Genomic DNA, 13468 nt, shown 5'->3' with positions numbered 1-13468 from the left:
AGCTTTAGGAAGGATGTCAGCTGACCAAAGATACTGACAAGAAAATAAGTATCAACACGAAATACAAATACAGAGAGCCTCCTACCAAAAACTTTTCCTGCCAGGATGTTGAGAAAGAAGCCAGAGACTTCTAAATCAGGAATTCAAAAAAATTTTGCAAGCCATCCCTACTACCAGGTAGCATACAGGCCTAGGAGCTACAACTGTAATTTCTTAATTAAATTCAGCACAACATTGTTACAACAGTTAGGGAAAAGAACAAATAACAAAGATAAACAAAACACAAGGTTCCCCCACCACACTACTTTTAAACCAGCAAGTTACAAAGGAGATGAAGATCTCAGAATGAACTTCAGCTATTTCAAATTGGTCTGGAGGCACAAAACAATCACAGGCATAATTTAATGCTCTATATTCACACCTATTTTCAATGTCGGTAGCAGTACCTGAAAACACAAATGCTCCTGCTCTGCCTCAGCTACTCATCACTACATTGTGCCAGCAATTTCTTTTCTTTCAGAACTGCTGGCTGAGATGTTTTTGCCCTTACTCTTTGAACTATTTCACTGAAGAAGTGCAAAGTTAGCTTTAGTATTTTGAAACTTTGCGACTTTGACTGCAGTGGGTTTGGAAGCCAGCAGCTTAGACAGCAGATCCAAGGGGGCTGTAACCTTCAACAGAAAAGACAAAGAAATAGGAAGGAGCACCACGAGCTAGGTTAAGGGCTATAACCTTTCTGGCTACGTTAACCCAAGAAAAACATGCTTGTGGTCCTTTCAGAGACTAGTTTTATAGTCTGTTTTCTTGCACTTTGCTAAAATATGGATGATGCTACTTAACTACAGATTTTTCAGCTCAGCTTATGTGGCAACCATCTGTCTCCCATGGGCAAATTGCATACTGTATGCTGAGGCTTCTTATTTCTCTGGAATGCAGCTCAACAGCTACAAAGTTAGAGATCATACCTCAGATATTCAAGATGAACTTCACAGAAACCTTGAAACTGGACTCTGCATCTAGCTTTCTAATTACTGCACTTAGTACAAGGTCATCAGTGCCCAGGTTGCTGTATTTTTCAGTCACAGAACCTTTATATTGCAGCTTCCTTTTTATTCAAGTTGCAGAAGTCAATTTCATGCAGTTCTGTGGCCAAATGAAAACTTTAAAAAACATGCAGTGCTTTTCTTAGCTACACAGAATTCCATGTTAGCCAGTGTGACTTCTGATTATCAACAGCCCTTAGCTCAGATTAGCACCACTGCTAGGGACTTAACTGAAGAAGTATGCAGTGTCATTCTCAGTAAGAAAGAGACTACTCTTGTCAATGTCTTAATGTCACTCATCTTAGGTTTTCAGATTACATATTCAGCTTTTCTTTACCAAGACTTCCTCCAAACACTACAAAGACTGGGAAATTCAATCCCGTTTGTTACCTGCAAATGGTTTATCTGAGGTACAGAGTAACTACACAAAAAGTAATACATAACAATAGGCAAATAGCCAGGCTGGTTCAGCAAACACAACAAGGCTGGGCCCAGACAGTGCAAAGCAGACACTGCTGCCAGCACCTGCCCAGGAACAGAATGGAAGCTAAAGTCTTTAGAAGTAAAGACAGCTCAGCCTAAGTCAGCACTCATGCTCTTGTACCATTTTCTTGGAACAGAAATTTGGTGCACTGGCACTGCAGTGAAATAGGCCTACCTGGTTAATTCCAACATTGCCTGTGCAGGTTTATTTTCCTTGAAATCACATTTTGTCCTTAACTCAACCCCTGCAACTCAGTGTGCCTTTATTATACCACGCGGAAGTGTGCACTGTACTGCTGCCCATCCCTACTGACCATACTATGACAAGACTCATATCCTATGATATTTGGTGAAATTCCTTGTCCGTATCTGCTCATATTTCCTGTAGCCAATAAGCAGGTTCTCACTTCTTTACTGGGCTGTTCAAAACAGATGCACAGGTGGCACTTGGATACTACAAAGCATTAAATTAGCATAATAGTGATCCTTCACAAATAAAGTTCTTAATTATTTCTATGCAGAACTGCTGTTTTGGTTCTCTAAATTCAATAAAGAACCAAGCACTTTGAGTTATATTTAGTTTGCTTCTTTTCAATCAATCATCAATCTAACAAACAGCAGCCAGGTTTTTACTACAGAAACAGCACCTCAGATTTTGAAAAAAAAAACCCAAAATTTATCTACTACACTACTGGTATTAAAACTGAAGAATTTTACATGTGTAAATGCATCATTAGCATGACCCATTATGTCACTGAGAGTGAGTTCTCCCTCCTCTGCTCTAAATTTAGGCATTTAAGACAACTTTTCTTACCTTTTGCAAAGTCTGTTTACAAAAAGTTTCAGATACGCTTTTGTGAGAACAGGGGAGCAATGAATCACTTATTCATATCATCTGTGAATTATTCCTAAACAGGTCTGAAACACCAGAATAAGTGTTCTGCAGCAGGTCTGCAAAACCACAGTAAAGCAATACACCTTTATTTACATAATTGAGGGCTGCTTTCTTAATTCACACAAAAAACTGACGAAGCCAGACACAAGGGTTGGGCTGGGTGAGTGCTAAAGGTCCATTCAAATAAAGTGTGACCTGCACAGTCAGTATAAAAGGTTGTGCCTTTTTTCAACATGTTGCATCACTGCAAAATAAGTACAAACATTCAGTCAACACAACACTAACAAAAACCCTCAAAACAAACCACATTGGAACCCTTCTTTCATTTAAGCAGCAGAAAAACCAAGACCACCTCCTTGGCACAAACCTGTTGCTGATTTACAATCTATCCATTACTGAACTTCAGAATAAGACAGACAGGACTGCTTCAGACCAACACACCAGACTCCTGCCTGCCACTACTGAAAAGAGGCAACTCTTCCTGTCAAAGACATTTTAGTGTCTAATCAAGAACCTCAAAACCCTTCATTTGATCATAATTCTGAAGACAGATGCATGCAATAAACCCATTTCAAGGACAGTCTTCAAAACAAACAGTCCCAGTTTAAACCTTTCAAAAACATACAACCCAAAATACACAATCTCTATCACAGGTATTTGTGGTGATATGGGATTCTTTTCCATTACAGTGGTCTTACAGCATTGCATTTTTCCTCTTCTTCAAAAGGATTCAAAGAACATTGACTCTTAGTTCCCTATACATGAGTTCAGAAGAAGGTGACAGAGTGTGACAAGAGTTCTCAGTCATTGTTAGATAAAGTTAATGACAGAAAACCAGCAGCCAAAGCATTTTCATTGACCTGGAAAAAGCCATCAACCTTTACCCTTGAAAAGGTGGTTCAAAAGCTGAAGTTTCAGGGAACCTTGTAAGGGAAATTTAGAGATTTTCTGTAACTGATTAAAACAGGTATTTTAAGTAGCAGCACTGCTGCTGTTAGTGCATTTAAGGAAATACAGACCTTGTAGGGAAAAAAGCCACATGCAGACAGTAAACTGATCTCAACATATAGTGGGCAAAACACTTCATGACTTTTACTGACACTGTACAGTCTTCAGTGTGAGAGCATCATTTCTCCAAAATCTGGCCAGCAGACATTTTAGGTGGTAAAAAATTACATTTCCCTGTATTATTAACAGTGCTATGCATTGTAACAGAAAGAAGCTGTACTTGAAATTATATTTCCTCCCTATTAAAAAATAACAATAAGCAAAATTCAAATACATTTAAAGAAGAAAAAACATCATTTTACCCAATCTCAGAAAACTTCCATTGAATCCATGGTCAATTACAAATTGCAAATTAAAAACACAGTCAAAGGAATACCATATTCCCATAAATTTCCAAGTGGCAGAATTTGTTCTTACCTGTAATTTTAACCTTGTCAAGGTTCTAGTTCAGTGCTGAAAGAATTAGTTTACATTCCTGCTGCCAAGAAGCACATAACAGAATGACTTGCAAAACCTTGAGATAACAGTACAGGACACAACATCTGCTTTATTTTGGTATTTCCTAGAAAGAAACAAAGGAAGTAGTTAGCTACTCCAGATGGCGTACAACAGATTTGTACATTAATTTTTTCATGAATACAACTTTTTCCTAAATAGAAGTGTTCCAACTAATGCTGTGCCTGAATGTGCAAAGACCTTTCAGTAAACTCTCTAAACACCATATTCAAGATTTATGCTAACAAAGAATCAGATAAATATTTTTCTCTATTTCCCTTGCCAACACTGACAAGCACTTAAAAAGTCATCAGCCTATTACCTGCCAGTCTAGTCCCTAAATTGAGTAACAGAAGGGATAGCTTTTGCATGCCTGCTAGCATCACTGTGCTGTCTTAATTTTATTCACCTACTCAGAAGACAGAGTATACTCCTTGAATGTTTGACATGACTTAAACCCACCATGTGCAGCATGTGTAATTTATGAGCTCTTTATTCTGCTCCCTTAGATATAAAAATGCACAAGAGTTTAAAGCAATAAGCTTGAACTGCAAAAGTATTTCAGATCCTCTGTAATACGAATCATTACATTTCTTTAAAAATAATTTCTATAAAATTAACTAGAAATTCACCTTAAAATGTAAAACTAGTGAATAACCAACAATTCAGATATGTGGATCAACAACAGCATCTACCCATTATTTTGAACGGATGCAAACACCCAAAACCCTTCATGGATCAGGAACTACATGTTTAATCTTATAAATCACTGCATCTTACAGAACTTGTTTTAAGAATACACTGGTAGAAGGAACTATCACAGGAAAAAATTCTGGATAACAGCCAGCTTTCTCTGGGACAGGAGGGAAATAGAAGTTGTATTGTGACAGTTAAGATTTTAAACTGATAACAGCACTCTGGATGAGCTAAGTGATAACGGAGACTTACTGCTGACCTTGACTTTAAGCCCACTGATGGAGGAATGGAGCTACGACAACATTTCATTATGGCTCACCTCTTCCAAACACTCAGCAGTGCTTTTCAACTACTAAAAAGTGTCATAGGCACAAAATTGCTCAAAAGGACTACTTTACCACCTTTTGAAGAATTGCCGAAGTTCAGCAAGTTCCATGCCCGTAGCTCTACAAGCCCTGAGTTGCAAGCCCTGAGTTTTCCCCAGAATTCTCTCTTCTTATGCACCACAGTAGGATAGAATGTTCAAGGAACCAAACTAATCCAGAAAAAGTCAATTATTTCCTGTCACTTGAGGTCTCCAAACCAGCTTAGGAAATGCCAGATCAGACAAGTGCCAGCAACAGAAATGCGGAACTGGGAGCTGCTGCCAATTCATATTTGTTCCAAGTATTGCGTAACTACACCTTAAGCAGCATCCACCAAATCATTAATGAACTCTGAAAAAGTATCCTAAATCACTGTATTGAACTACAAGTCAAAAGTCCTCCCAAGAAGGTAAAAAAGCTTCAGTAAAAAAGTCGGTTCCACATCAAGGAACTTCAGGAAGTAAAATGAAACACACCTGGTGGAAATTCATAAATTTGTGTCAAACAGCTCTTCTTCAACACACAAGGTTTTAGGGCACAGACACAAAACAGATGGCCAGGACACAGCTCCCTCCATGCACTGTCTCCCACCTTCAGAACACCACCCCAGCCAGGAGCATTATAAGGTGCTTGCACCAAGTGCTCAGGAGCCTCAGTGCTTCTGGGGCCAGTGGCCTTTAAAAGTGGCAAACTCACAAAAGCAGCCCTTGAAGATGAGCATTCTGCTTTTCAGAAACAAGAGCCTTGAGCCCTCCCAGGTTCAACTCTACAGAGGATGTGAGAGCATTCCTTAGACCAGGATCACTTTAAGCCAGAAGGCTGCTTACAATACCAGCAGATTCCAAACTAGGTATTTTGGGCTAAGAGCATTTTACCTCAGAGTATGACTGCATTTACACAAATTCTATGTACACTATCTCACTTCTCAGAAGTGAGGAATACAGTATTCAGTGTCCCAAAACACAAAAGCACCTTAAGATATAGCCTCCACCACTGAATAATGCACAACAAAGAAGGGACACCACTACTACCTAATTTGCACAGTAGTGACTCTTGTCTCTCCAAGTAAGCTGCATGGGTTGTTTCCTCTCAGTATGAAGACATTTAGATTCATGATACAGCTTGGGGATAACAAACCATTATATCCAGCTCCTAATAATTTGAATGCCAAAAATGCTCACAACACACAGATGTAAATGTCTTGTCCAGATTGCTCATCATAAATTACACCACAAGAATAAAGCTGAATCCTTCCTATTAAAGGCTTGACAAAATTACAAGATGTATTAAACATTTTATATGAGCTACTTAATGCTTCGTACTATGTAAATGTGTAATATTTTAGTAGGACTAAGTTAATTCAGTAAACTTTTTGCTACTAAGACACCTGCACCCTACAGTAGTATAGTTTTTTACTGAGAAAAACTTAAATATTCCTGGGCTAATAAAGCATTTGAATTTGACCATGTTTACAGGATTTTCTTCAGAGGGTAAGACCAAACAAACAAAGCCATCCTAAGTAATTCACTGCTAAAGAACTAAACTCACTACTTGAAAATAAGATCATTAAGAAAAAGAAATTATGCAGTGCAGAGAAATTTGAAGCACCCTATCATGTTATTTTACAGAGTGAAGGGACCAAATGCTGGTTTTCCTGATGATTAAATACATACTTAATAATGCTGGTCATAAAGTGCTAATGTTCCTCAAGCTGAATCCTAATGTTTGAAACAAACAAAGCCACTACAACACCCAGTCCTTTACAAGTTTCCAAACTCTGGCCCGAGAAGTACCAGAAAAAAATGGTCTTTATTCTGCCTCACAACCAGCTAGACCTGGACTCTGACCTTTCACTGATAATCAAATCATAGCTGCTTTAAAATAAGCAAACAAACAAATCAACTCATTGACTGAGCATCAACAGAAAGAGCTATAATCTGATGTGCCCTGGTCCACCCTATGAGAGCACAATACCACCAACTGCCAATATTGTCCCCCAGGACTGTAAACTGGGTCCCACACACAGGAAAATTTTGCAGAAGTAAGAGACAGCAGGAGGGGGAAAGAAAAGAGCAGCAGTGTATGCCACAGGTTAGCTAGTAAACTGCAACCTACCAAGGACAGGTTTCCAACATACAGTAAACCTAAGGTAACATCCCTTTCTTGAAAGAGGCATTCACTGGGATACTTGACTTTTTGGGGAAACTGAGAGCACAGGGAAATGCACTAGGGCTACAAATTCCTGCAGTAGCTCCTTCTTATTGTACCTATATGACAAAGCCAAAACTAAACAAGGAGTTATTTTCTGCTTCTTACTTGATACAATGCACAACTTCCATTCTACAGAGAGAGCTGTTCATTCATTGTAACAAAAGATTCTCTCTACATTTGCTAAGTGGCTCTTCATTCTATACAGAACCAAGACTGAACAAAGTCTTGATTTGTGATTCTATTGTGAATCAACCAAGACTGAACAAAGTCTTGATTTGTGGATTTGCAGGTGTGGGGGTTTTTGGTGAATTCTTCTTCCCCCTTTTCAAACATAGAAGTTGCACTAACACATTTACATTAATCAGTGAAAGTAAGGAGAACTAACTAAAGTTCAAAACTAAGAACTCTATGAAGCAATATAGCGCCTTGTCCTTTTTGAAGCACTTAATATTATATGATGGTTTTGAAAAATCTGCGAAAGTATCCTTCCACTGTGTTTTAGAAGTAAAACCCAGAACTCCCTGACAAGCTAAATGCCTTGAAATAAATTTGCTTGGGGTTCCAGTCGAAGTTGAGTTAAGCAAGCTGAAGTTTGCAGCTAAAAGCTCTATAGCCAATTAGAAATTTAAACTATTAAATGATGAATTTCCAACAGGAGTATGCTATTAGACCAGTATTTCCCTCTCACCTAAAGGCTTGAAAATACCATGGGTTTAGCATTCTAATTAGGTCCATACTTTTAAAAATCACCTCACAAATGATGGAAATAAGTTACAGCATCAGAAAGCTGCTTTTTGATACATCTTACAAAAGATATTCTAAACCTTCATCCTGTAGACCTGTCTTTAATACATATTTGCACTTTTGTAATTCCTAAATTCTCTGTGACTCACCTTCAGGTAAGCTTTAGATCAGTAAATTCACATTATGGCTGTGTGGGTATCTTGGCAGCAATGGTAGCCTAAGTGCTATTTGCTCTCAGCAGCCTGCTCCTGTTTCATGCTCTGTGGCTGAGCAGACATACAGACAGCTACACTGGTACAAGCAAATGCCTGAAGCAGAGACTGCTCATCTGGCTGATGAGGAAATCAAACTTTGTTGAATTATACAAGCAGAAGATGAAGGAAGACCAAAAGCCAGCCTTACTGGAATTCAGAATGTGCGTATGCAATCTGCATTTGCCTACTGGGAGATCCCTGGCAAGCACTTACTTCTCTATTCTTCCTTAACAGATCAGAGTTATGCTCAGCACAAGTCAAGCAGAGAAATGTGGAATCATCTCTCCATCAGTTATGCTGGGCAGCTTTGCAAACAGCCAGCTTTAGGAAGAGAGGAGACTGAAGAGCACAGCCATCTAACATGATTTAATAAAAACACCTAAGTACAAAACTCTTTTCAGTTATTTGATCTTTAGCTGAACTAAGGAAAAGGAAGTACCTTCATCAGTTAAAATATATTCCACGTATATGTTAATTTTCTTTAAAAAAAAAAACCTCAACTGATACAACAAAGCATTGAAAACAAAACTTTTACTCTGAACAAACACGTTTATTGGGGCTGCTAGGACTTTCTAGAGAAAAGCTTGCAAAAGTTTCTAACTAGCTTTTAGACAACAGCTGTAGTGGAAGTTACACCTTCCACAGGAATCCAGGAGTCACAAATTGAGAAAGGTGTGTTTGTATTCTGTGTGGGTTTGTGGTTTTCCTTGATGCAAAGGGCAGAGTCTACAGTCATTCATCTCCCTGATGGAAACTCAAAATTCCAGCTCAGACACACAGAAGTGATATCCATGGGCAACCTAAGATCATATTTACTATTACTGCAGTGCCTATCATCTGAGCACGTTCTCACACTGCTTCTCCATTAGGCAAATTTAATATCACATAACTAGCTGGTGTACCTGGGCAGCAGTACCAAATGTGTCAGTTTGAAAGTATCTGTCCTTTGTTGTCTTTGTTAACATCTGGCCTTCAAAGTGATGTTTGAAAGACTGCTGGTAGATTACTTAGATTTTGTAAATGTCCACAAAACCAGCCTGAGTACTGGTCAGATGTTCTGAGAAAGCATCCACCACACCTGTCACCTAATAATATTATAATTAATACTAATTTTTCTTAAGTTCTCTGGGAGAAAACAGCATGTCCCTCAACCACACATCACTTGACAGCCTCATCCATTCTATCTACCACAGCACTATTAATGAGCATCCAGAGTCTGTCACTCCTTGGCCTAGAAAAAGTATTAGTAAACTATAATATTATTCAAGCTCAGAAGAAATCTTGAAAATAAAAACCCTCTGTTGATTATGCAATACAAAAAGCTTAGCCCTTTCTAGTTAAGCCGTTCAAAGAAAGCATCTTAAGCATAAAACCATAAAAAACTCCTGCAGCAATACTGTCAGCAAAATCAGAGAAAGCAACACAGTTCAGATCAGTTAATTCAGTAACAAGTACATGCTTTTGAATAATAAAGTCCATTGTTATAATCTTCACTGCACTGCAGGATACAGAGTTAAGAAAATGGACAGAATTGTATAATTTCATTACTAAGAAAAGGTGACTGAGCTACAAAATTTTAAGATGCTTTAGCTGTAGGTTACAGTCCAAGTCTGATACTTTTCAAAAGATTAATATTCTTCTGAGTGTCTCATATAAAATGTTCAGAAGAAAGAACAGATTATTTATAGATGGCTACCTTGACAAATTCCTCTGTGACCGTATTCAGTGATTTTTAAGCCAGAGTCCTCAAAAATTAATATTTATCTGGGTAGCTTTAGGGTAACTTTACCCTAGCTCCTACTGGCTATCAAAGCATTTAGAACAGGTCAGCTTTTGAATCAAGTCTTGCTACTATCACTGAAGCCAATTAGGAATTTTTTATCCTCAATACTGTATCTTAAATTTCTGCTGTTTCTGACACTAAAAAGAAAAAAACCAAAAAGAAAAACCAAAAAAAACCCAGAAAAAAACCTTAAACCTAGTTTACACATGTATTTCTGCACAGATCCTATATTTAGGACTAATATCCCACGAAGGATTCTCAAAGGCACAACAGCATCACATTTTGTCTATTAGGGGAATGAAGCCATTGCAATACACGCATGCCAACTAATCACGTTTTTCCCTACAAGTACAACACAATCCTAAGCGTGACCACGAGTATATCCAAAACTTAGAAGGAACTTAAACTCCACAAAGTGGGGTGAAAAACAAAAAGTATCAAAATAACAGTACTTCAGTTAGGACCAGTTACAAAAAATACAGCAAGAATTCACTAATGCTGGTATGTTTGACAAGGACAGAAATCAAGACGTATCAAATTTAAAAGTCAAAGTAAGAATGGGGTTTTATTGCTTTATATATGAAACCAATGACCAGAGGAAGGACTTCCCCTCTTTTGAATAAGGCTCCTCTCCAATTTCTAATGTAAGTCTTCAGATATAAATGCAGTAAAACTGAGCCATCACAGCAGATTAAAAAAAAAAAACCAACTTGGCCACTACTGATGTGCAGACAGTTACAGAAGGCATAAATTCTCTGCCACACTACTTAGACACTTGGATCTATTTGTAGCTTTTTTTAGCCATGTTATCACTTGCTAAATTTATATACATCAGGAGTTAAATTAAATGCAAAAAAGGTCATTCAACACCACAATAAAATCACCAGCAAGTTTAAATTGGTAGCATAAGAAAACCAGTAGTATGAGCTGCCAAATATTAAGAGTTACGATGCTATAGGCAGCTTAATGTTTACTGCAAAGCATGCAGCTTGGAAAGAGAGAATTCAGGCATCTGTTATGTCAACTCACAGCCTACACACACAGTCTTTCAAAAGAAGTAATTTAAGTAATACAGGAACTGAAGGCTCCAAATAGGAATTGTTAAAACACACAGTTATTATTATATCTCAATTACAGTTTTAGACATTCTTTCCTTTTGTCTCTTCCAGATTAAGATGCTTCTCCTAATTACTAGCAAAGTTACTTCAGTAACAACACTGTATTACTATTAACACAATCAGCAGGTAGAAATGTAAAGGCTATTAAAATTTTTAAGAGGGTCCATTTGTTTAGAAAGTCATTTCCTTATTGCTAACAGAGATTTATCACCTTCCTAAATCAGCCTGATTTGATTCATTTCAGATAAGGCATATCTCAAAGCATTTTTAAGGCAGTTATAACCAACGTGGAAGAGAAGCAGCTGATCCTACACAATATATAATTATGTACTCCCATACTGTAACAGAATCAATATACCTGCAGTCAAATGATATTCAATCCATATTATGGTATGGAAAGTCATGTTTCAGAACACAGATGACTTGTCTAGACTATTTCAGAAAACACACTACTCTCCTTTTACAGGATGCTCTCCATCAGGCTAGAGAAACTTTTTAAGAAGAAGTCTAGTTAAAAGAATTGCTATCTCTAGGAAGTGTAGAGTGAAGCAAACTTCCATTACCTCTTTTTTCAGCAGGCTCCAATATCGTTGCCTGGACACATGGAATCTTTTTCAGGTGTCTGCATTGGGGCTATCTGAACTGTTTCACTTGTCATCTACACAAGACTACTTGGCAAGAAGCAGCCACTCGGCAACTTGTAAGCATAAAAGCTCAAAGTTGGTATGTCCAACTCATTCTGCAACTTCAATTCCACAATAAATCACTTAGACTCACTTTTAATCAATAGTTTAAGTTCTCAATTTGCAATATATATTTCAATGCTGAAGTTTAAGATATCTCTACTGAGTAAAAACTGTTTTAATTTTTTCACTGTACCAGTATCACAATACTGCAAAAATTCAAAGGGAATTCTGTCAGTAAGAATGTTAAAACTAACATATAAGCAGATCATGTCAATTTTCAAGAAATCAATTATTAGAGAAGGTGCTTAAGGGCAGGCCAGGCAGTCAGTGCCATAATGACTGACAGGACAGCCAAATTATTCCAGGAAAGTTAGCATGTTAATAATTCAACATTGACTTTATGCTACTCATCATTTCAGACATCAGCTGCAGGTAAATTTGGATAACACAGATTAAGACACCATCTCCAGCTCCACCAAAGGTTACTACTGCTCCTATGCACTGCTGGCTGCAAGATATGCCCTTGCTGGACTGAATAGTGATGGAAACATCTTAGCACAAAGACACGCTTAAAAATACACATTAATTGTAGCAAGGGGGCAAATGACATATTCTGGCATCCCATTTATATGACAACTTGCCAAGATATTTTAAAATTATTTCTATATTCCAAAGCTCACATATCAGCCTTACCACTTTAGTACCATAAAGCGTAACCTGCATGTATTCTATACTAATAACAAACTATCTGGATCAAACTAGGAATCCATAAAATAATCATGGCACACAAAGGAATACTCTTAAATATTCTGGCATTTGCAGAATGACAACTGAAAGAATCAGATGAATTTAGCAGTTTAAAAGAAAAGCAGACAATTAGCTTGGGGATTACACAAATAATTCAGTAAAACCTACTACATAAAAAGCAGACCCCCAGCCACAAAAAAATCAGAAATAGGTATGTGAATAGAAGACTGCTGATCTGAGCTTTCAAACAGATGCTGAACGCAGCACAACAAGTGCCAATTTCAGTAGGTTTCCACGCCTCTGAAACTGAAGAGCTGGCATTAGGCAGCCAGCTGCCTATATAAAGTGCTACTTACCCATTAGTCCCCAAAACATCTCCCACATCCTTCTCAGTGCCTCCAACATCACTTCTATGACTTGAGACCATGGCCTTGTATTCTCTCTTCTATGCAAATATCTGCTCTGTAAAGCAATAGCTATGTGCTTCTCAAATCTTCAAAGAGTGGTTTGGGCTGAAAATGACATTAAAGAAAACCATGTTCCAACCCACCTGCCACAAGCAGGGACACCTCTTACTGGACCAGGTTGCTCAAAGCTCCATCCAGCCTGGCCTTGGACACTGCAAGGGACAGGACATGGACAATTTCTCTGGGCAACTGATTCCAGTGCCTCACTATCCCCACAGTAAGAATTTCTTCCTAATATTCAATCTAAACCTACCCTCCTGCAGTTTAAAGCCATTACCCCTTGTCCCATTAAAGAACACCCTTGTCAGAAGTCCCACTCCAGTTTTGTTGTAGGCACCCTGTAGGTACTGGAAGGTTGCTCTAAGGTCTCAACAGAACCTTCTCTTTCTCAGCCTGAACAACCTCAACTCTATCAGCTTTTCCATACAGGACAGGTGCTCCAGCCCTCTAATCAGCTTCACAGCCCCATATAT

General features: G+C 38.1%; 1 protein-coding gene across 4 annotated transcripts in view; it reads right to left on the bottom strand.

Moving 5' to 3' along the window:
• Positions 1–13468, bottom strand: part of PPM1B (protein phosphatase, Mg2+/Mn2+ dependent 1B) — a 60874-nt gene that overhangs the window by 31950 nt on the left and 15456 nt on the right. For all 4 annotated transcript variants that reach the window (XM_059841178.1, XM_059841180.1, XM_059841181.1 and 1 more), the window contains exon 2: positions 3847–3991. The gene's annotated coding sequence lies outside the window, so the exon portion shown is untranslated. The remainder of the gene's footprint in view (positions 1–3846; positions 3992–13468) is intronic.

The sequence above is a fragment of the Haemorhous mexicanus genome, chromosome 3, assembly GCF_027477595.1.
Source record: "Haemorhous mexicanus isolate bHaeMex1 chromosome 3, bHaeMex1.pri, whole genome shotgun sequence".
NCBI classification, from domain to species: domain Eukaryota; kingdom Metazoa; phylum Chordata; class Aves; order Passeriformes; family Fringillidae; genus Haemorhous; species Haemorhous mexicanus.
This window is presented reverse-complemented; position numbering and strand designations above follow the sequence as displayed.